Source organism: Lissotriton vulgaris, chromosome 6 (genome assembly GCF_964263255.1).
Source record: "Lissotriton vulgaris chromosome 6, aLisVul1.2, whole genome shotgun sequence".
NCBI lineage: Eukaryota > Metazoa > Chordata > Amphibia > Caudata > Salamandridae > Lissotriton > Lissotriton vulgaris.
Genome location: NC_141694.1, coordinates 1,398,751,158 through 1,398,776,347, shown reverse-complemented (window position 1 = coordinate 1,398,776,347; position 25,190 = coordinate 1,398,751,158).

The following is a 25,190-nucleotide window of genomic DNA, read 5'->3' as shown; positions in this document are numbered from 1 at the left end:
GCATCCCTAAAATCCTCATACATAGCTTTCCGGTATGGGGCTAGTCTATCCGGCTTAAGTTTGTAGAGCTCGATCTGCAACCCATTAGGATCAGCCAGGTCAATGTTAATGTCATTTTTCAAGTTCATATTCTTTTTAAAGTTACTAATTTCTTTCTTGGTAGCTTGACTGATGGCTGGCCTTTAGATTTTTCTAACAATAAACTTTGAGCAATAGGCTTTAAACTGAGCACCATCAATTGCAAACATGTATAAAATGTAAGCCTGGATTGAGCTGGCGCAGCAGCACTACGCGGAGGTCCACAGAGTTTAGGGACCAACTCCGTGGAAACTCCGCTCCGCCGCCCGTCACCACCCCCTAGGAATAATTACATGAAATATACTTTAAAGGTTAAAAAAAGCAACACTTACCTTAACTGTGGTGTCCCCCTGCAGCCTTCCTCCTCTTCCTTGGTTTCACAATGATCTATGCGTGCCTGAGCATTTATCGCAAAGAACGCGTATGAGCGAGCGCACGCGCATGTGCAGATCATCGTGAAACCAAGGAAGAGGAGGACGGCAGCCCGGGGACGCCGGAGTTAAGGTAAGTGTTGCGATTATAACCTTTAAAGTATATTCAATGTAACTCTCCTGGTGGGGTGGAGGTGGGTGCTGGGCAACTCTATTCTGCTGGGGAGTGTGCCGATTTGTGCCTACTCCGCGTTCTCCATGGATCGCGGAGTAGGCACAACTCAGCACACTCCGTGGGCGGAGCGGAGCTCTCCGCCAACGGTTATTAAAATGTTTTCTTTAAGGCATGGTGTTATGCAGTTTGTTTTAACCATAGGCTTTAAAAAACTTTTGTTACTCCTGGTTTATTAGTGTCAAATAGAGATTAATTATGGTTTTCTTTAACAATGTTTCTTAATACAATTAGTCACTCGAATTCTAGTAAGCAGAGTCTCTTATCATTCTTATATCATTGCTTTAGCTTGAATGTTTCAGCTTTTAGTAATTGTTTAATAATATGGTCTTGCAATTATGTTTTGCCATTGTTATGTCATTTATTGTCTTTTATGAGCTTTTGTTAGTATCATATTCAGATATAGATTCTTCCTTCCCCTCATCCTCTCACATAACTAAAGTTAAAAGTCTTTCATTGAGTTTAGACTTCACTAATGGTATTTCTATATATATATTTGCCATACTCGCAGTTTCAATTAATCATTTACCTCATAGTACTAAATATTCTTGTATATTTTTAGTTTATTACATGTTATGTTCTGATTTGTCTTATATTTCTGAAGTTGCTGAATCATTTTGATGTTGTTTATTAGAGCTTTTAAACTTAAAAAGTAAGAAGCAGCATGATGGAACACTTTCAGGCATCCAAGGACAGTCAGGGCTTACATGGTACGCATTGTGACAATCACAGCCGTTTACCACTGGGTATAATCCTAAATATTGAGCTCAAAACTGAGCACCCAGTACACATATTTAGCACATCATTCTCAAATAGTGAAATTGAGCAGTCTAAGGCTGGCTGAAGGAGGTTGTGTGAAGTTAAAGACACAGAACTCAATGAACCATGTAATATAAGTTAGCAATCCAATGTCCCGTAAAGTACCTAAACTTTGAAGACGAAAGAGTAATTTACTAATTCAAACATAACGCGTAAAATAATACTTTACATAATCTAGCAAAAAGTACAATTTGTACTGAGTATTCCCATAATCCCATAATTATTTTGGATACAGTCTAGGCTGCTCCAGTGGGATTTCTAGTGGAAGTAGACCCTTAGGCGCAAAATCTCTGCAATTCACCCTGGATGTTCCAGGTCACTATATAATTTGGAGTCTGACCTGATCGGGGCTAGTACTGGTGATAATTTCTTCCCCATCGGTATTAGCTTTTTCCTTTCTGTATTAGGTGTTCTCCAGGGTTGCACAGTACCTTAACATCCATTTTACAATAATCTTTGTAGATTGATCTGGAGTTGCAGCAGGCGTCTTCTGCTCATTCTGGCTAGGCTGCTTCTCAGCTTTTCTCCATCCTAGCAGGGTCTTCCTCATGCAATGGCACCTTCAATGCCACACTTGAGTAGTCAGTCAGCTTTGTCCCTAGGCAGGACTCTGGTAGTCTTTTCAAAGTCTCTAGATTCCCATGTTTCTGGTCCCAAAACTGGAAAGAATTGATGCCAATAGTTACCCCCGCCCAGGAATGCAGAGAAATACTTGGTTGTCACTTGTGTGTCAAAACCTGGTTTGTGGTAGGGATATCTTGGCACACTTGCTGGACATGTCTATCCCATATTTATACCACAGTTGCAGACAGTAGTTGTGTATTCCAACAGTTAGCTCTGGTCAGTTCAGGCACGTTTTGCTTATTTCATTGAGAGTGGTTCAGCCATGGTCTTTGTTGTCAGGTGTTAGCAAAATGTGGGATGGACCTGGCAGCCTACTTTCAGAAAGATCCAAAACAGGGTGCAAAAGTGAGAGAGGTTGACAAGTTAACTACATGTTGACTTGTGAGGGGTAGCCCTTCCAATGAACAATGAGGCAGAAAAAGGAAGAGGAAACTCTGTAAGTTGCATTGGAGCCCTCTCCCTCCCTCCCTCCATAGGTTTGCTCCAAACATTTGACCCACGACAAAGGATCCATGGAATTTACAGGAGGAACTTTGAAATTCACATCTGCTCTCCGGAGATCTCTCCATTCTCTATTTTAGGTACCACGGTCATGTGGAAAACATGAAATTGATTCCAGTGTGTCCATCACCACATGTGTTACACACTCTTCACACACATCCTTCACACACAGAATTGAGGTATACATAGACAACATCAATTTCTGACATGGATGGGCAAAGGACCAAGTTGCAGAGGATGGGCGGACCAAAATAAAAGGGTTGGAGAAGTCAGCAAATGACTCTCACAGATAGAACAGTTTTTCCTGCCAAAGTAAAATTTCTCTAGCCATATTTTATTGATATATTGTGAGACAAAAAAACGAAATGAATTACAAACAAATACATTTACCCATTACAGCAGTGGCAACATGGTCACAATGTCAATGAATCATTTGCACAAGAGATGAGGCCAATATTGCAAATCTAGTTTGTGGAGTAGATAGTTGAGTAGACAGTTGTTCGCCTGTAAATGAGTAACCATATTATCACTGTGACCTTCTCCTTTGTCTGTACCCAATGCCATGGTAAATATACTAATCTCACCAGATTGTTTAATATTTTTGTGGTCAGTCACAATATGTAAGTAGGTATCCCAAGTTACATAAATTGGTCCATATCCTGTGCCCACTTTGCAAAACCAGGGGGTTGTTATCGTGCCACCTCCTAGCTTTATCCCATTTTGCTAATGCTAGTCTCAAGTGTACCAATGCCAGTTTATATCGATTGGCATTTAAGTCAAAGTATGTGTAACAGGGTCCGCCTGGAGTCATGGTCCAATGGCCATCTGGTCACCTTGTGAATGCACAACCCTGCCCAAAAGGGCTTCGTCCATATCTCCAGACTGTATGAATGAAGTTACTCTTTTGTTTTACACATCTCAAGCATTTAGGTGATCTGATTAGTCTGAAGAGCCATAATTGCGGTCTCATTCGGTATATGCGATGTAAGCATTTACATTGAGTTATTTAAAGTGGTCAATGATGGCATTCTCTCCTAGGGCCATCCTAGCTGATTGCTAGTCCTCATCTGTGAAAGACCCATTATGGCCCTCTCACACTCACTGATGGATGCCAAAGTCACCAGGAGTATGATTCAATAATGACCTGTATAACACATAGTGGTGCCTGTGTAAAGAAAGGGAGGAGCAAGGGCAGAACTTACCTGATATTCCGGTCATAGTTCCTCACTGAATGCTACCCAGAAGAGATAAAACAAACCTTAAGATGGAAGAAGGAGGAAAGGCAGACAGAGAGGAAGAAAGGACAGAAACAAAAGATGAACTTTTGTTACTTTTCCAGGATATGAACCCAGAAGGAGAAAGAAAAGACTAAGGGGAGGAACAGGAAGAAGAGACCTACAAGAGAAAGAGGGAACAAGGTATATGTGTCCCAAAGGGACAGGGAGGTCCAAACAGGGACTTCAAACCACATGAGGACACACAATTCACTGGATACATCCAGACAAAAGAGGCCTTACAAAGAGCCGTTGTGCCTCCTCACTGTGACCCAGACCAGAGAGGTGAGTGGCCCTTACCACGCTCCTGAGAAGCAAGGCTTACTCAGGTGGGTGTATGATTGTGGGGCTTGTGGGATTAGCAGAGAAAGAGGGAGGTGGTTATAATTGGATGGAAAAGGGGCCCAAGACAATCACACTAAAATAGCCATCATGAGTGGATTCTTTTAACTTAATGGCTTTACATGAAAGATACAGATTAAAAGAGTGAACCAAAGAAAAAGGAAAACAGGAGTGAAACAATACTATTTCCATTTGTTAATTCTTCTTTTCCCCAGCCAAGATTTCCCATATTTAATTACATTTGTTTTGCTAGTCCTAATTACTGGAAACGTTTCTTAAAGATTGAAGTGTACTGGGAGAATATAGAGGTTTGAGAAGCGGGACAATCTGAGAAGCAAGGGGAAATTAGCCAAATGAAAATATAAAAACCCAAAGGCCCTGTCTGACTCAGAGAGTTATAATAAGTTATAGGACCAGAGAAAGATCCCTTGAGGGAAAGATGGCAGAGAAGGAAGACTTAAAGTGTATGAGGAAAATATATAAAAGAAAGCAGGGAGGAGGTCCACCCCAAAATAATAAATAGAGGAGATTGAAAGCCTTAGCTATGAGCCAACGGAGTTATCAATAAATTGTGCTCTTATCTGTTTTCTTTTCTCTTCCTCTGAGGATCTCTCGTCCAGCAGCGACACCATCTGTGAAAGAAAAGCAGAGATGGGCAAGGGGTTGATATACAAAGTAAGCGAGAGTCACAAATGGAATCTATTAAAAGTAGTATTCCTTTTTTCTAAGAAAATGTGGAATAAGGAGAAAGAAATTGTGAGTCCATCTTCAAAGTTCCTAACCAAAGCCCTGCGCACATCAGCGCCTTACACGTATTGTCAGAAATGGTATTTATTACATCTGATACAAGATAGAGAATGTCATACACCATTTAATTGAAGAATAACAAAAGTTTGAATAATGTATCAAGAGAGCCGAGACCAAACAGAGAGTTTTTCAAGAAACTCTAATAAATCAAGTGGTTCAGCTGCACAAGGCTTCAGAAAGCCAATAGTATTTGGCCACCGGCATTGCACAAAGCAAAGGTTTGCTACCAATGGGTCAAACAATATGCTTACAAAAATGTACTCAGGGGGAAGAGCCAGAGGAATTTTTAATTTCCTTTGAACCTGCCTACCTAAGCAAGCCGGTGGCCAAAAGATTGATGGCCACATTATTTGGCACCTTTCTTAGTCAGAAAAGCCAAAGCCACCAACCAGACTGCCAACCATATAAAGACATTAAAGACGCTAACCTGGAAAGATTGGGTGTTGATGAGGAAACAAATCATTTATGCTTCCATAAGGAAAAGGGAACCCAGTGTCACAGCCCTAGGAGTTTTTTGGGCTCTAGGATGCCGCCATTTGATGTCTCAAGCCTCACGAGGCAACCAAAGAGGAAGGAATGGCCAAAATACGTTTAGAAAAATATTCAAAGTCATTACCCCAGCTACCAATTGGAGGTAGAAGCAACACCCAGCGTCTTGTAAGAACATGCCATCGAGATGGCCAGCACATTTACCCAGGCCCAACCACATAAATCAGTAGTAGAGCACCTCTGACCCACAAGAGACTATAGGATTATGCACGTTCGGGCCAGACCCACCCAACCCCTATGGTACACAGTGTTGTGAATGTGGAGAGTGGGGGAGCATTGCTTGATTCTCTCAAAGTAAAAACACAGATGAACAGCTAATGGAAGTGAACTGCTTACAATGCCTCATATACTATACCCATAATACCTGGGCGTAGTTTCAGTGAGTCTTCAGCTAAATCATAAATGGGTCACAGCTCTTCCTAATTCGGGTTGTAGATACTCAGTTATAAAAGACAGTTTAGTATTCCCCCACCAAATTATTCTGAACCATCAAGTCAATATATGGTGCATCCATGGGGACCAAAAATCTACCACATAGTCAAAGTACCAGTGACGGGACCTCATGGGAAGAAAGCTTGGGTAGAAGTGGGAGCTCTCCCTAATCTTCCAGAAGAAGTAATGGGTAGTGATGATTCCCATTTCCTCTCTCTCCTAAACGACACATTAAAAGAAGACAAATCCTGGCTAAATGAGATTACCTTTCCCCAAAAACTACTGGATACTCTAACGGCCCCAAAGACTCAGAATTCAAAGAAAGACCGATGGCAGCAAAAACAGAGTGGTTTCACCCAAAATGTTTTGATTGTCCTCGAACGCGGGAACTCAATAAAAACTTTGGGGCGGCACAAATAACTGATCCTACTTTCCAGTTTGCACAGCAAAAGTCCCGAGAAGATGAAGAAAATGCTTCCCATATATACCCCTGATTTAAAATTTTAAATTGGCTACGATATAGCATAGGAAAGAGGGACAGTCAACCCAAATTATGAGTTCCTGATATCTTTAGAGAATAGATTCATTTTTGCCCTTTTACATTTGCTGGCAGGATAGTTTGGATTAAAAAAGAGCACACATGCTATTTTGACAAAATTCTACTGGCTCGGTATCATAGAACAATTCAAGACGTGAAATTTGACAAAAAAATAATCCATTTCGTCCTTCAGGAGTCCCCTTAGAAAAAGATGCTCATTATTGGAAACCTATTTGAATGGGCAGGGCTAGGCCTCAGAGGTGTTTAGACCCCTTCTAATAAGGGATATAAATACATCCTAGTCTTAGTCGATTATGCAACACAATATCTTGAGGAGGTACCCCTCAGAGGACCTACACCAAAACTTTTTCTAACTTCAAACCTAAAAAATATTTAGAGTGGGGTTTCCAAAAGAAATCCTAACCAGTCAGGGTGCCCTTTTTTGTCTATATTGATAGAACAGGTGTATCGACATATGGACATAAAACACTTATGTACCTCTGTGTACCATTCTCAGGCAGATGGTCTGGTGGAAAGATGCAAAGATACTTTGAAATTAACATTAAATAAAATGTTCACTGATAAAGGGAAAAATTGGGACCAATTACTTCCTCAAGCCCTTTTTGTAATCCGGAGTCAGCTCTACAGCTGTCTTGGCTGCTCTTCTTTTGAGTTGCTTTTTGGCCATAAACCCAGAACATTACTTGAAATGATGCAAGACGTTTGGGAGAAAGAGTCCCAAGAAGTGAGAACCTTCTTAAATTACACATCCCAGTTAAAATCCTGGTTCAGAAAGTTAAGAGATTTGGCCAAGACCAACTTAGACAAAGCTCAGCAATGACAACAATATTTCTTTAACCCCTTCGCTGCTGGCCCGTTTCCGCCGCTGTGCGGTAAACAAACGAACAGGGCGGGGCCGCGACGAACCCCAGCCGTCATCAGCACACGAGCACCGCGGAGCGTGACGGCTGGGGTTCGTCACCAGCATACAAGGGGTTAACCAAGGGAAACAGGGGAGAGAACTAAAAGTTAGGCAATGGACCCTGGTTCTACTACCTAGTTTCAAAAATAAATTATGATATTTATGGCAAGTAATATATATGGTGTTTAAGGGAATAGGCAGGGTCACCTATAGATTACAACTAACAGGGTGACAAAGTCAAATATACCATATTAACCTACTAAAAAATAACTAGGTCTTCCACCTATCCCAGTACAAATCGCAACTCTAGCCACTTCGAGGGAATATCCCTTGGATGCCCCTTAACTAGATGAGATACTAACCAAACACCAGAAAAGACCTATACAATCACTTCTTATCCGTTGTTACTCATGCCATTCACACAGAGCCAGGAAAAGTTTTAAAAGTGACCCTATCACATCCCAGAAGCTAGAAGGAAGGCTATACAGCAAGAGGTCGAGCAGATGCTCAAGTTATGAGTAATATAACCCTCCACTAAGAATGCTGTTCTCTGACAGTCCTTGTATTTAAATCTGATTGAACCATCCAGTTTTGTATTGATTTTTGGGCCATGAACAAGATATCAAAATTTGTAAATTACCCTCTACATAGAATAGAAAAGCTAACTGAGAAACTAGGGGATACCCACTACTTATCCACAATAAATCTCACAAAAAGTACTAGCACATTCCCTTGCATCCAGAGGATAAAGAAGAAAATGCCTTTTCATCAAGATTTGGGCTTTTATAGTTTACTGTTCTCCCTTTTGGACTCCATGGGGTCCCAGCTACCTTTCAGAGGCTAATGAACTGAATTCTTGAACATCACAGGGGCTATATTCCTGCTGATGTATCATTTTTAGTAAAACTTGGCAAGACTAACTGAAGCATTTAAACGCCATAGTAACTACTTTCCAAAGAGTTGGCCTTTAGAATATTGCAAAAAAATAAAATCCAAGTCAGGTCATAATAAATGTAGATATTTTGGATACCGTCTTGGAAATTGACCTATTGAATTCCAAGAGGAAAAAGTGTGGCCAATCACAGTTGTCCCTTTTCCCAAAGCAAAGAAAGACATGATAGCTTTTTAGGCTTTTTAGTATGCTTTAGAAGATATAATAATCACTATTCAAAACTCTCAGCACCCCTTACAGACTTGCTGAAGAAAACTGAGACTAGTACAAACTTCACCACTCCCCCACAAGATGGCATCAAAGCTTATGAAGGTTTAAAACTAGTAGTTGCCTCCAAATCCATGTTATAATCACCTAGATTCAAAATACCGTTTATCCTACAAACAGAAGCTTCTGAAATTGGTATAGGGGCAGTACTATCCCAAATAAATGATAATAATTAAGAGAGACCCATCCTTTTTGTAAGCTGCAAGTTATTCCCCCAGCCATAGAAAAAGAATGCTTGGCAATCAAGAAGCCAGAGGATAAACTGAGATATCATCTAGAATGGCGACCCTTTCTTCTATATATAGATCATGCATCTCTCACTTGGTTAAGCAAGAACAAACGGAATACTGCTACAGTGTTATGCTGGTTCCTCCCACTCAAAACCTACCAATTCTAAGTTAGCCATAGAAGAGGCACAGAACAGGGTAATGTTGACTTTTTGTCCAGTTATCAAATTGTTCCCCGACTTGAAAAATCAATGGAAGTGTAAATGTAAAGAAAGGAGAGACTAAGGGCAGAACTTACCCAATATGCCTGTGGGAGTTCCCCTCCAGACTAGACCTGGAAATGAAAAAACAAACATTAAGGCAGAAGATATACTAAAGGCAGATAGAAAGAAAACAATGACAGAAACAAGTGAAGGCCTTTCATTGCTCCGAACCCAGAAGTAGTAAGAGAAGATAAGGGGGAGGAACGCAAAGAGAAGACCTATGAGAGAAGAAAGAACCCTCGATGCAAAAAGGATTTCAAGAAGGCAAAAAAGGAAGATGCAACGTGCCTGAAGAAAAGATATAAAAGAAAGTGGGGAGGAGGTCCACTCTAGAAGAATACACAGAGGAGCAGGAAAGCCTTAGCTATGAAGCAACTCAGTTAGCAATATCTCATGCACTTACCTGTATTCTAATCTCTTCTCCTGAGAGTTGCCGATCTGGTGGTGCCAGCGTCTGTGTAAAAAATCAGAGACCATCACGGGTTTCAGATACAAAGTGAACAAGAAACTGCATCAATTTAAAGCGGTGTTGTTTAAAAAAAAAAGTTCAAGTTAAGTAGTGAGTACAACTTTAAGGTTTCTAACTAAAGTACTGAACTCAAGCCAATGCCTTACAGCTGTCATGACGTTCTCTGAGTTTCGAGATCATGATATTGGCCCACCCAATGAATGCTTCCAATGCAATGACATGTTTAAGTTTTTTGTGTAACCACAACAGAGTTTCTATTATTAGCCGGTCAAACCAGCCAATGCTGCTATTGACTTCTAACATACTCTTATCACAGTTTTAATTGCAGTGGCCATTCCATGATCATCTTCCCACAAGAGAGGACATGTATGGGGTGGGGTTCTACCATTGAGTATTTCTCTGTTGCAAATTGGGGTATTTTGTTTTGAGTCATTGAGACACTCATTTATTACTATTAAGTGTTTGGCCATCAATTATGCTGTCTTGTTTGCCACCCCAATGCCATTGATATACTACAATTTGTACCATCCGCTCATGGCTATCCATGGTGTGTATCCCACTCATTGGAAAGTTTGGATCATTAGAGTAAGGTGGGAAAAGAAAACATGAGGAATTTTGTATGGCCAGATTTAAAGCTGGTGCAGCAGACGTGGCACAGAAACCATTTTGAGGACGACCGCAAATTCCATCCGTGAAAGTGGCATAGGGAACAAAAACAAAGGTCACCTTGAAGCCTATTTTTAAGGGGTGAGAGAGTATGCACCCATGCATGTTCCTTGTCTCTGACAACATAGACGTGAAGGCGTGGGAACCTTTCTTATGCAATTGTCATACCCTTGGTCAATCACAAGTCATCCTGTCAAGTATTTAACTGGAAAATCATGAATTTGGAAAGCTTCATCTCCAACCCCAAATATTCACCAAATCTTTGGAACACCTGTAAGGCTTGCAGTCCAGACCATTTGGGGCGATCAGGGTGTGTGAGTAAATTATCTGCCTGGAGGGAGACCAACTCTGCCGGAGGCTGGTTCATAATGGTGAAAAGAAGGGACGACAAAGGGATACTGAGAAACTGTCGATAAGTGCTCCGCTAATCGGTATATTAGCCAGTAATTTAGTACATAGGGGATTACATAGCCACAGAATCTAGGGCTGTGTTTAATTTTCTCAAGCAATTCATGAAGGTGGTGCCAGCCAGGCATTCCCCGGCTAAATCTCTTTGGGCCCCTCTGTAGATTCTGATGTGCTCCTCAGCGCCAGGAAGCCGCTTGGCCACAGTGCGCTTTAGAAATTTCTTTTTCATTTCATTTCATTTCATTTCATTTCAACATTCTCAAAATCAGCCATTAGTAATGCAGAAGGGATATGTAGGCAGTCTGCTAGGGCATTATGAAGACATTGCTTGTTATGTCATGTGGACCTCTGGGGCAGGAACCCACATTATTACGTATGTATTATAAATCCAGTCACTCCTATCAAGCTGGTGGCTAGCACCTTGGCAATAATCTTAATTTCAATGTTGTTTAGGGTTAACAGAGGATTAGCATTTGTCCAGTGGCTGATCAGTTTTACATATAGCAACAATTTCTATGGTGCACAAATCCAGCAGAAGCTCACCAGTTATCATCACCTTCTCTAGCATGTTTTAACCCCTTTCATGCTGCCGCGATTTTGCAGCAGTGCAGCACTTCCACAAAACGGGTGGGGCCACATCAGCCATTGGCCGACGGCAGCACTGGGGAGGTAGTACTGCCGTCGGCCAATGGCCGACGGCTTCATGGAAGGGGTTAAGGAAAGATCCTAAAGATTGTGTGATAAATTCTGAAGAACTTGATGGGAAAATCACTGAGACCCAGCGTATTCCATCCTGGAGGTTTAGTAAGGCAGCTGACAACTTCTTGTCTCCTATGTCGCCTTCTGTTTTTTCCGTTCTTCTGCCAAAAGGCACTACACTGTGGTGTCCCTTATAAACTCCCGAAGTGAAAACTTTTTCAGCAGATGCCTTTCAGCATATAAGTGTTGTTGGATCTGTCATCCTTGGGGTGGTCTTTCCCCAAACTTTTTGCCTTCTGCGTTCCATTTGTGCTGTATCTTTTCATTGGCCTTAGGACTCTGAGCACTTTACCACTACTAACCAGTGCTAACATGCATGTGCTTCTCCCCTGAACATGTTGACACTGGTGTATACCTGATTGGCATATTTAGGTTACCTGTAAGTCCTTTGTAAAATGGTTTACCACATACCCAGGGCATATAATCTAAATGCTACTAGTGGGTCTGCAGCACTGGTTGTGACACCCACACAAGTACCTTTCAAACCTGTCTAAGGCCTTCCATTGCAGGGCCTGTGTGTGCAGTTCACTACCACTTTGACTTGCCATTTGAAAACACTTGCCAAGTTTTAAAATCTCATTTTATTACACATGCACCCCTAAGGTAGGCCCTAAGTGACACTAAGAGCAGGGTGCAGGACATGTACTTTTGTGTTTTACATGTCCTAGCAGTGCCAAACAGCTAAATTGCTGTGAGATCTACTCCTTCCATAGTCTAGCACTGATGGAATCCTTAAAATACCTTTTAAGCTGTAATTCATGATTGGAAAGGAGTAGCTACTTCATGTTTAATATCTTTGGAATGCTGGTGATAAATCATATTTAATGCTAACGTTGGATTTAACACTATCATTTTAGAAATGCCACTTTTAGAAAGTGGACCTTTCTCTACTCATAACTTTGATTTGGGTACCTGCAGTCTGCCTCCAATGCATGTCTGGGTTGGCTGACAACTACACTTTGTACATACTCTCTAGACAGCCACAACACAGGAAGGGTTGGGTGTGGCAGGGATACATCTGCATTCATCTGCATACTGATAGTCTTCCTGGGCTGTGAGGGCTGGTTCACACTTTTGAACAGGTTGTATCCAACCCTCACACAAAGTGCTGATTTACTCCCTACTGGAAGTCTGGAGCCAGGGCTGGGGTGAAATGGATCCTTGTGCACTTCAGAGAATTCTTTTGAAGTCACCCACTACATCAAACAAACTTTTGGGTATACGTACCAGGGTACTGACCATGTCAAAGAAGTACACTACTGTACCTGGAAATAAATCTGCTGGGGTACAGACTACTGTGCTGAATGATTGCCATTCTGCTGTACCTGACTGTTCTGAGGAAGTGCTTCCCTGTTTTGCTGAGCTGCCCTGCTGCCTGCTGACCTCTTACCCTGCTAGAGGACCAAGGACTGGTGACTTCAAGGGCTTGCTGGCTTGCTCCCTATTCTCCCTGAGGTTTCAGGAACATCAAAGACCTCACAATCTGCTTTTTGCTGTCTACACTACTCCAGAAGCCTTTCTGCAGGAATTAGCGCTCCACTCTATGGTAGCAAAAATCATCATATGGTGGAGTACCATGCTGCCCGATCAACAGATGGGCTCAGCACTCCATGATTCATTCAGTGCAAGACTCTGCTTTTTAGCTCACTCTACGCTGCACAGACCTGTGCTCCGTAGAGCCAGCTATCCAGAACTCGGGGACAGGTTAGCGTCTGCCATTGTCACTACACCATTGGAGAACGCCCAGTGTGGCCCCCCACGGAAAGGGAAAATCAATGACCAGACCCTGTAAACTTTGTGATGAGTGGTGGCACCGTTTTCCTGCTTTTCAGGTCACTTCTGCACTAAGGGAAACCCCTCCACGTTGCCCCTGTGGCAACGGAGTTGCCATGACGACGCCAGCACCACTCAACAGCTGCTGGCCCAAGAAGCCCAAGCATGACACCGGCTCTCCCTTCGTCCAAGCCGACTTGACGGGCGTCTATTTACCAAAAGTTACAAAGACATTCCCAAGAAATCTTCACAAAGAGGTTATCAGAATACTGTTGTACATAGAGCATGAGAAAGGACCAGTATGGTGCAAAGAGTAGACCTTTTGCAACCTAGTATCCATAGATTGAAATACAAGGGTCCATGGAACAATGATGTGAGATTCATAACAGTGTATAGTGAAGGAAGTAGTGATATTTACAAAAGCCTGACTAAACATTGGAGGATTTTACAATGTAGCGAAGACTTACAAAAAGATATACAATCTAAACCACTGATCACGAACGAAAAAGCACCGACTCTGAGACATTTTTAAGTCTGAGTGACACTTGTAAATATGTGTCACCTACCCAAGAACCAACAGGTTCATTGTGATTAAGAGAAAAACCTGTCAGGTGTTTTAAATGTTCAAAATCTGTATGTTGTAGATATGTTTTGAATAATGTGACAAGCTTTTCAGATTTTTGTGGAACCACACAATATAGGATCAAAGCATTTATTAACTGCATTCTCACACATTGTGTATATATAATGTACTGCACATGTAAAAATAAATATGTAGGTTCCACTACCCAAAAACGTACAGAGAGATGGAAGGAACACATCGGGGCAATCAAAAATCATGACTCCAAGTACCCTATCACAATACACTTTAATCAAGAACATACACTAAAAGATCTACAGAGAATTCGATTTTTAGGTGTAGATTTGAGCAAATTACATGGAAGGGGAGGAGATAGAGACAAACAAGTTAGAATGAGGGAGATATTTTGGATAAATAAACTAAATCCCAAAGTGAAACAGTAATCCAAATATATACACCTCAGTGTACATGTGATGCACGTCCCCCAAAAACACAATCCCCCACAGAGTTCATCTTATAAGTATTTACCTCATACGGTGTGCATCTCCACCTGTCCCGCTGTCTCCAGAGAGCAATCACCAAAACCAATGTTAACTTTCTCACAAGTGTGGATTGTACCACCAATTCCAAAAGTAATTTTGTCCATCCACTGTTTGTATCACAAAACTTTCTTTATTCTCCTTTTCCAACAAAAAACAGCCAAACAGCCAACGAGTTTCTTCCAACTTCCGTGTACTTCCTCAGGGCTTTGTGCGTAAATGTAGTCTTGTAAGGTTGTTAGTCGTCGTTCTAATTTTTGCAAGAAAAATGCAGTGGCCTAATGTTGGGATTATTAGCTTTAACTGTAGGAGAAAGGTATTGCATTCTATTGGGTGTGGCTTAATGTATTGGATAGTGACAAATTTAGGTGGCCTAATGTGATTGAGATTGGCTGTTAAAGGAGTCTTAACCAATGAATAGAGAAGATTTAGAATTTAAAATGCAATTAGGTCACTTAGGAATTAGGCGGAAATGGTAATGACCATAGAGTCCAGTATTTAAGGGCCAAGGCTTTGGCACATCCCGTGCTGTGAATGAGATAGGTGATAACAACAGCATTTTGTCGGGTAAGAGGACGTGTTATGCTTTTTTTATTTTTTATTTATGATCGGCGAGGTCATTAAGAGTGGGATACTTTTAAGGATGGTTGAGGGGTGAGAGAATGTTTGCATTTGTATGGTTTAAAATTAGATAGTGGCCTTTTGCCATTTCGTCATTAACAGTGAGTTTGGATTCGCAGATCTATTTTTCCAATACGAAGACAGTATAAACATTCGTATTAAGAGGTACATACTTGGGAAGTGAATGGAACCTAAGAATGTTAGATTTAGATTTGATATCATGGGGTTTTAGAGTAACATCTATACTCAGAGCTATTTAAATAATAAACAATTATTGAGTGCAATGGGAAGCAGGTTTGAACTATTGGCAATAAAGAGATGTGAGTTATGACTCAGGTTTGATGGGATTGTATGTCTGTAATCGCGTGCTAGCATTTCTTATTGTGTGTGTATGAAGCAGTCTGATTAAAGATTAGGGAAATAACGATCGTGCAGATAAGACTAGTATTGTGGGCGATGTGGGTAGAGGAAAGTTATTTTTGCTGACCTGTCAGGGGTCAAAAATATCTATAAAGACTGAACTTTGGATTTTCAAACTGGATCACTGGGCTTTAAGGTAAATGTATAACTGTAATTCTTTGATTAGGACTGTGTGAGCACTTTTTATGCGTTACTTGACCTTTTGAGAGATATTTATAGAGATGTACATTTTATGGCAGTCACGTTCTCTTTACAATGTATTTTTGATTCGGATTTTGAAACATCAAGACGGACCCGAGAGGGAAAGTATAAATTGGTTTGATGATAGAAGCTCAACTTGAATAAAGAACCCATGACCTCAAAGTTACCCTTACTTCAATAATCCTGAGACAGTAATCAATGTTTAAGATTAAGTTAATACATTAGATTCAGGATTGTGTTTAATTTGTACCACATAACTGAGTGACAATAATAATTTCCCACTAGACTAAGGATGAAAAGAAGGTCGGTAGTATTCATTATGAAATAAAGTCCGAATGTGGTACATGGTTGATCTCTGCATAACACGTGGATTATATACATCAATTGTATGAGCTGAGATATGACATTTTACTTTACTGTATGCTTTTTTTGTTACTAATATATGATTTATTTTTATCACAATCAATATTTTGGATTCTTGTAACGTGTTGATTTTAGGTTGGCTTTTGTTTAGGACACATGCATTGTGTTTTATCATGATGTGTATCTGCACATTGAACTCCATAATTACTAAGTGAATGTTTGTTTTTCAACAGAACAGCCCTGAAGAAGCGCGTCACTCCTGAAACACGTGTTGGCTTGGCTGTGAATCTTATATTTTAAGAAATTTAACTAACTATTGTAGGGAATTTTTGGGAAATAAACAGGCACATGCATCAAGAAAACTTTTGCGAGTCCTTAATTGCGATTATTAAGGAATCGCAATTAAGGGCTCTCAAAAGCCTATGCATGTAGGAATCGCTATTAAAATAGTGATTCCTAAACATTCCTTACCAGACCAGAGTAATTTCTCTGTATTTTGCGGCCCCAAATAGTGAATTTGCTATTTCTAAATGCTTCTAGCATTGCATTTAAGGAATCGCAAATTCGATTCCTTAAATGCAATCGCAATTTAAGAAATTGCAATAAATTATGATTTCTTAAATTGCGAGTGTCTAACACTTTGATGCATTGCAAATGGCCTTTTTGGGGGAGCAAACGTCTGATATTTGCAAATCGCACCGTATGCGCTACCAAAAAACATTGATACATGTATCCCAAAGACTTTACTGCATGGCTCTTCATTTGAATAGCAGTGTCTTTCTCAGAATGTGAACCCCAAAAAATATTTGCAAAAGGTAGATTGCTCCCAGCCTTCACCCCTTACATGTAGTTATAACTACGTAACTAACTCAGTGTAACGACCAGCTGTGCACGTACGACAAAGTCATTAATGATTTTTAAAGCACTGATTTGGCATTTATTCATTTAAAATTCTCATAATCTACTGATTAGATTTTTGTAATTTTTGTCTTATTGTATTCCGATAAATATTCCCTTTTTTACTTAAACTGTGTATAATCTTTTTGTGGTGCAGTTATTGTGTGTTGTACAATTATTTTACACATTGCCTTTGTTAAGCTTTTGCTCTGGGTCAAGCTACCAGAGGGTGAGTACAGGTTATATTTGTGGTGTATCTGACTTACCGTGAATAGAGTGGTGGGCTCTGCCTACCTTTGTCAACCAGAAACTCTATTTCTAACAGGTGTGGACAATATATTACAAATGCTTGCGCAATCAGAGGACTCCTTGTGACCTGGTGGCCCGTGGGTGTTGTATGTGATTAATGTGTTTATAATGTCTTTCCTTAGGCATGACCAATGTAGCAGTTTCTTAGTTTTATTTCTTCACTAGGACACGCAGGTCAAAGGCCTGCCACGTGACCCTACCTTCTTCCATTAATGTTTTTGTCAATCTAATTTTGTGGTAGGTCATGTTTCTATGCAATTTAGGATCTATTGGGATTCCAGTCGCAAGAGCGCTGCTAGGTTAGTTATGTCTTCCTGTTGTACTCGATGTCTCTGATGGCCTATCTCTGTTTGAGGCTTTAAAGGCCATCCAGACCATATAAAGCTTTTGCTTCCACCACTGTCAGTCCTCCATAGCTTGACGAGCTAACTTTACTCATGCTTCATAAGGAAAGTGGATTTGATGTGCCCTTTGGATCCATAGGTCCCCACTTTGGGTTGCGCTACATGTCACAGAAAACTGGCGATTGTCCCGTGTACCAAGGTAGGGGTGAAAAATCAACCGATTACTGTGCTGAACTCTGGGCATGCCAACATGCTTTCAAGGCCCATGCGAGGGACATTTTCTGTCTAAATAAAGTCTTCTTAGAAATGGACAAGTAAGTCTGTGCTCCTTACAGTATTGGTAGAGATACATGCAGAGGGAATACTTCAACTCTGAAGGAGTGTCCACTCCCCATGCAACTTCCAGCTTCTCTTACACCAATATACTTGCATCCTCTGACCAGTTGCAGCTGGTAAAAAAAAAAATCACGAGTGCCTGGCACTTTGCACTGGAAAGAAGCTCCTCGGGAAGCTAATGGTCTGGGGGACATTGGCATCTTCTGGGGTCTGTGTCCCTGTTCGCCGGGGCGATGAGTGAACCAGGGTCTGGCATTCATCTGTTTTCTCCCTTCAGGTCCAAGAACACAATGCATTCAGATGGGTAGCATCGGTGACCTTCTGCCACTCCCATCATTCATGTTTCCCCTCAGATCCACCTACACCACAGAGGGGAAGAGGGAGAGGAGCTTACATTTTCCAGTAAACCTCTTTTCTGGCAGACTCGACCAAGGGCCAAAGAGCACAAGACAGTTTACAGGTCCCAAAGCTCCTTCTTTCCTTGGCCTGTTGCAAACTGAAAAGTAATGTGGGACTCACACATTGTGAGCACCTCTTCCAACTTGATGTATTAAATAATGGATGAACCAGATGTGAGCTATGGTTATGTTCAGGTTGCATTCTACGGAGGATGACCGCACCCACCTCCTCTATCTGCCAACAAAGTTTCCTGGGTGGGTAGCCTTGCAAAATGTTGGCTGTGTCAGGATACACCTCTCCTATTCCACGTGTAGAAAGAGTAAAGGGTTAGGCAATGATACCATGATTGAATCACATGTCTGCCAAGGTGCTGGCCAGGATGTGGAGACTTATACATTTTGAGTCTAGTCTGGGGGAAGGCCACGATCAGGACACACTCCACCTTTTCACATGCAGTAAGAGTAATGGGACAGGGGACGATACCTGTTATGTTGCCAAGCCTTAGGCCCTCATGGTAGAACAATGACAACACATACGCAGATAGTTACTGCACAGAACTGGCCACGAGCACGTGCACCCGGGCCCTTTTATTGCAGACTTGCGTCAATCATGACGCCTGTGAGGGATGCGTGTGGGGTGCAAGTGTGCCCACTCCCATATGGGAGTGGCTACTAACTCTGTGCCTGTCGAGACACTAGAACGTGTCTCGCAGGATACAACAATATACCCTGACTTGTTCAAATTGATGGGTGAAAAAGTGGGCATTGCGAAGGCACAGCACTGGGGAGCAAGTGCTTAATGAGAAGACTTTGAGGCCATTCGATTGAGTGCCCCTGGGATTCAGCTGATAAAGGCACTCATCCGGTGGCAGTGGTGTAGAGGGTCTTTATTGCAGGGGCTAACAGTTTTTCAAGAGATCCTTCTAGAGAGTGGGGATTCACTGTTTGCCCTATTACTGTGGGCCAGGGTCTGTCCTCGTGCTGCATCCAAGTAGCCTGATGGGTTACAACAGAACGGTACCTCCCTGGGATTGTAGAAAGATGTCTGACACCCTGGAGGCCGAAATTGTTTTTTTGAATTGACACGCCACACATTTATTGTTGCAGCCACTGGCGTAACGAAACTTAAGGGTGCACCCTACAAAGTGCATAAAGGGGGCCCTCCCCGCTCCGGACCCAGTCAGAAGCTCTCAGAGCAGGGGTCCTCGCTTGTGCACAGTGCCGAGGGGGCCGGCCCCCTGGAGATCCTCTTCAACCCTCTCCGCGGGGGCTAATGTTATGCCATTGGTTGCAGCTGATAGCCATGATCATTTGGTGACCCAACTCTCATTTTATTAGTGACTGAATTATAAGAATCTTGAGCTTTTTTAGTGTCACGTGTAGTTTTAAGTGCAGAGTGTTTTTTTCTAAAATAGCATTAAATGACAGCAATATATCTTCATGCAGGCAGAAAACATTAGCTTGACGTCAATATGTCAATATTAGCGCCATTGCAGAAATAACATCTGCCGAAAAAATTTGCTCTCCAAATAACGGCAAAATTCTTCTTTTTATGGCTCCATATGCTGTGTTGATGGTCACAGAACAACCACAAGGCAGCTGCCATAAGCCAAGAAATATATTACAAACGACTAGTCTCTTGAAACAAAGAACAAATATAAGAAGGTGTTTCCATGGAATATTGAAAAAGAAAGATTCTGCTTCTTTATTATGTTCATATTAATATTTTCCTGGCTAAAGCTAAAAAGGATTAGAAAACAGTATTTTGAGATTGGTTTGGCAAAAAGCAAGGCATTAAAGCTGAACTCTGTGCCGGAAGTCATCATCCCGAGTTTTGGGCCACGAGGACTTTGAATTTGGAGTCAATTGTGTTCTATCTATACATTGTTGGAGTTGTGTCCCTTTGGCCTGTGTTGAACAACATTTAGCATGAGATTATCTAAGAATTGTTTTTTGGTGTACAGTTGTATTGGTTGTTTTGCTGCTGGATTGTATGGTGACTGTATGTGTTGTTTTGATGATGACTACTGGATGTTGAATGAATGGAGAGAAATGGGATGTAAGTGACTTTATGAATGGTAGCAAGATGTATATTTGAATTGACGGTTGGGAGATGCGTGGTGTTGAAAAAGGTTTAAATGATCTGTACAATGTCAAAAAACCTAATAAAAATATAACAACAATCAAAAATAAAAAAAACTCTTTAGCGATTGTGAAATTCATTAAAATGTGATTCGGATAAATACATTTTGATTAATTCAGATGGCAAAAGAGGTCTTGGGTCCATGTTGTTTGATTTCAATGTGTGATTTTTTGAGAATAATTTTCTTTGAATAGGCATCAGTACTGGCATTCCTGTTGTTCTTTGTTGGAAGTCATCATCAGGCATACAGCTGATGAAATGTTTAACAAGTGGCACGATCAGTAGTACGGTAGAAGGCACCTGTTAATATTGTCACTTAATTTCAATCTTCACATCACTTAATTTTCTCTTCATTGAAACGTTTGCTATGTTCAGGATAGGGGCCACATTTATCAATCCTTTGCATCGGTGCAGTGGAGCAAATAGTGATATAAATAGGTGCAAAGTCTCTGGAATTTGGATTTACTTTCCAGTGCAAGTCAACATTTGTACTGGAAAGTAGCCCAAAAGTATTGCAAAGTTGAGCTTTGTGTTTTTTTGCCACAAGGGGGCGCCTTAAAGATGGTGCCTGGGTGTTCCCATGTAACAACCCATGGATTTTGACGCAAAGCCAGAATAACTAAAGAAGGCTGACGTAATATTTGAGAAGTTTTCTTATCTCAAACTTTTTTAAGCACACATACAAAGTCAGAAAAGTATAAAAGTATGTCTAAGCACTGTATTTTGTAATTGAAGGGTACCCATCTAGTACAAAGCCTATGACAGATGTCACTAAATTGCATGATGACTGCGTAAAGTGCACCTGAGCAGGAAAGGACAGCAGCACCACCATATATTTGTAGATATTGTGCTATGCTGCTGTCCACCTTTCACATAATGCAGTGCAGCAGCTTTGGTTGCTGTCCGGCGTTGCATCATCTCTAAGTAAAACTAGCCCAAAGTGTGAGATCTACAATGTCAACTACCAAATCTCCGGGAGCTTATGGACAATCACTCAGGCCATCTGGAAAATGAAATCTTTATTCTAATATCGCTGTGGCCTTTTGATGTAAAAATACTTTTGTTCTAGTGAGCTTTGGACTAACTTCATAAGTTGGGGACTCTATATGAACCCGTATATTTATTAGATCTGGGCAGTAGTTTTGTTCTCTGATTGTTTCTTTGATTCCCCTGCCCTCCTGCCTAGTATCAGTTTTTCAGGGGTCCCCTCTGTTTAAGTGGTTACATCTGGAAACACTCACAGGGGTCAATTTTCAACAAGATGCAACCTGTTAGCAAGCATCACTATTTGTCAGCTTTGCATAGCTTGAAGCTGACCCGAGGGCATTAGAGCGCCTTAACAGGGAGTTAGATTCTTAGACTTTTTAAAATATGTTATTTTAACAAGGCAGCATAAACATCGCATTTCAAAATATGACTAGCCCAGTGGTACCAACAGTTACATGCTGGAAGGAGTGGCGGTATGTGATAAAATAAGTCCTGACAGGGCTATATTTTCCATAGGGACAGCCCAGGGCCACTCCCAAGCACCCCAACAATAAGGCCTGGCAATCAGATGTGAAGGCAAGGTTTCGCAGTTACGCAATACAAGGCCGTATCTTTCAATCAGTTATCAAACCTCTGGGTCTGCCCCAATCCCAGCGCATCGCAACCCTTCACATATGCATCAGCATTGTCATAGCAACCAGTATCCTGAATGATGCTGGTGTATTTTGGAAACAAAATGTAACAAAAGGGGGAGAGAGAGAGTCAGTGGATTCGGTCTCCCTGTACGCATAAATAAACAAAGTGGAATCCACTCAAGGTGGTGATCCCAAAAGTGATGGGGAGACACACAGTGTTGTTTAAATGCCCCTCACACACCAACAGGCCCCTTGGTGTCATGCTTCATCATCGGGGCCTTCGCACCCCTCTACGGGATGCGGCGTGCTACGACTAGCGAGTGCGCAGGAGCACTTGGAAGTGAACTATGTGTGGGGGTGTGTGTGTATATATAACCAAAGTGTGAGTGAGGTGAGGTGAAAAAAGTGAAAAAGTTAAAAGATACCTGGCACGTGGGAGAAAAACAGAATTTTATTAGTCCCCGGCTGGTATTGTTAAAAAAAAAAGTGCAAAGCGTGGTTGGATAGATACGAGTTAAGGTATCTGAAACCACTGTGAAAGTGTCAACATGTTTCGGAGGGCACAGCCTCCTTCTTCAGGACGAGGGTTATGCACTTTCCCTCACCTTACTCACATGTAAAGTGTAAAAGTGTTTCATTAAAAATTACCACAATGTGTAATGTTCCTAACAATGTTATTTAGTGTTAGTGAATGTCGTTGCGCCCAGTTGGCGAGAGAACCTGTAAAGAGAAATGCATACTTGAATACATACCAACAGATTCATTGAAAAAGAAGGAACAGGCCTTCTCAAAATATCACGAGGTCAAACCCAAAAAATACTGGGACCTTTGTGATGAAAAAACACACTAAAGTACATCACTGTACTGACATACACAAATACATACAAAACACAAATATACTCTCAACTCTGATGGAAAAAGAGAGCATCTAGTCAATAAGAGAAAGTCTTACTTAGAGTTCTAATATGTAAAACCTCATGAGCCTAAGCGTATATTGGGGATCCCTCCTTCCTGCTCAGAAAGACCTAAAACAACATTAGTAATCCGGGTTCAGTTGGAAAAAGGGAAAGTATAAAGTCTACCACAGCGACGGCTCGTGGAGGGAGTTACGGTGGGGCAGGAGGGCGGGGAGGGGGAGGGGCAGGGCGGAGGTTGCTAAAAACCGGCATATGGATAATTGCAGGTAAGTAAACAATTTAATTAATAAAACGAATTTCGTAGCTCGCACTGCATTGCATTTTGCGATGCTAGGCGCACTACGAAATTCGTTTTATTATTTAAATTGTTTACTTACCTGCAATTATCCCTATGCCGGTTTTTAGCAACCTCCGCCCTGCCCCTCCCCCTCCCCGCCCTCCTGCCCCACCATAACTCCCTCCACGAGCCGTCGCTGGTCTACCATAACTATGGAGAAAGAAAATCTGTCTGCTGTCACCCATTAACTCACGGTTACTGCATGTGCCATTCGCCTGCCTTCCCTCAACGCGGCTCCGATGAAGTGAGCCTCTCTAGGGTCAAAGCCCTTTAAATATACTATCCCTCGTGGTAATTAGTGTTGGCTAATTGGTTAATGAGAGTCGGTATATGCCCAAATATAGCGGACGCCATTGCCGATAATCCGGTACTGCGCTCCCGCGGTACACTATCTGCACGCATGCGCAGAATGCCTGTCTTCTGCGCATGCGCGGTCAGAGAAGCGATCGCGCATGCCTCGAAAAGGGAACACCACGCTCACTGGGAGGCGATGTCTCCGCTACAGTTAACTAGCTCGAACATGGAAAAACGGGGCCATGAATCTTGATATTAAATGTATATTATGCAATAAGAAAAAAGGGACATTGCCAGGCTTATGTTTATCCTTTGGGTTTTTTGAAAAAAGGAGTGAGTTGGCTATACAGCACTGATAGATCAGGAGTGCTATGCTGGGGGGTCACAATACCAAACACATAGGTGGTGACAATTGGAAGGCTAAGGAACCAAAGAGATGTTATTATGAACAGTTCATGGGCCAAAAACGCCAAGGCGATTATGTTCAAACACAGTTTATCTCAAGAGGTTCCACGGGATTGAATCATTCAGCCCGTGACGTCAGTTCCCAACCTGAACACCCACCGCTGTTCCTTTTCCAAAAGGCCCACCTCTGAAGGTAATTGTTCAATGACTGTCCACTGCAGTTCATTCACGCAGTGTTGATGTTCAATGAAATGGGTAGACATTTTGGTGGTGAGTTTTTTACACCTAATGTTACTTTTGTGTTCGTTGATTCTTGTTTTGACAGGTCTTGTTGTCATACCAACGTATTCTTTTCCACAGGGGCACGAGATTAAATACACAACATTCTTGCTGTTGCAATTTGTAAACTTACGTTGCTCCCACTGTGTCCCATTTGAGAAAGTTAAGTTTAGGCTTTTTTTAGTGAGGTGGCAGTTGTTACAGTTACCACATGGGTAGTGACCATGTAAGCCCTGGAGTCTCGTTTGATCATTTTTCGTAGGGGGCGGTCTTGTATGGACAAGCATGTCCCTCAAGTTCCTACCCCTCCTGTGTGCAAACAAAGGTTTCTCCAATGATAGACCACTACTTGTTAGAGTGCGCCAGTGTTTGTTTACCAACTTGGTCACCTGGTTGGTTACCGGGCTGTATGTGGTAACACATACTGTTCTTTTCTCTGCCTCCTCCCTACGGGGATTATCCTCTAGGAGTGCTTCACGATTATTGTTCCTGGCCCTTTTTGAAGCTTTTCTGATCACAGGTTCTGGATACTTCCTCTGTTTTAGTTTTACACTTAGGTCCTTGGCCTGAGATTTATATTTCAGATTTATATTTTTCAATATCACTGCAGTTCCGCCGCATAATATACATTTAATATCAAGATTCATGGCCCCGTTTTTCCATGTTCGAGCTAGTTAACTGTAGCGGAGACATCGCCTCCCAGTGAGCGTGGTGTTCCCTTTTCGAGGCATGCGCGATCGCTTCTCTGACCGCGCATGCGCAGAAGACATGCATTCTGCGCATGCGTGCAGATAGTGTACCGCGGGAGCGCAGTACCGGATTATCGGCAATGGCGTCCGCTATATTTGGGCATATACCGACTCTCATTAACCAATTAGCCAACACTAATTACCACGGGGGATAGTATATTTA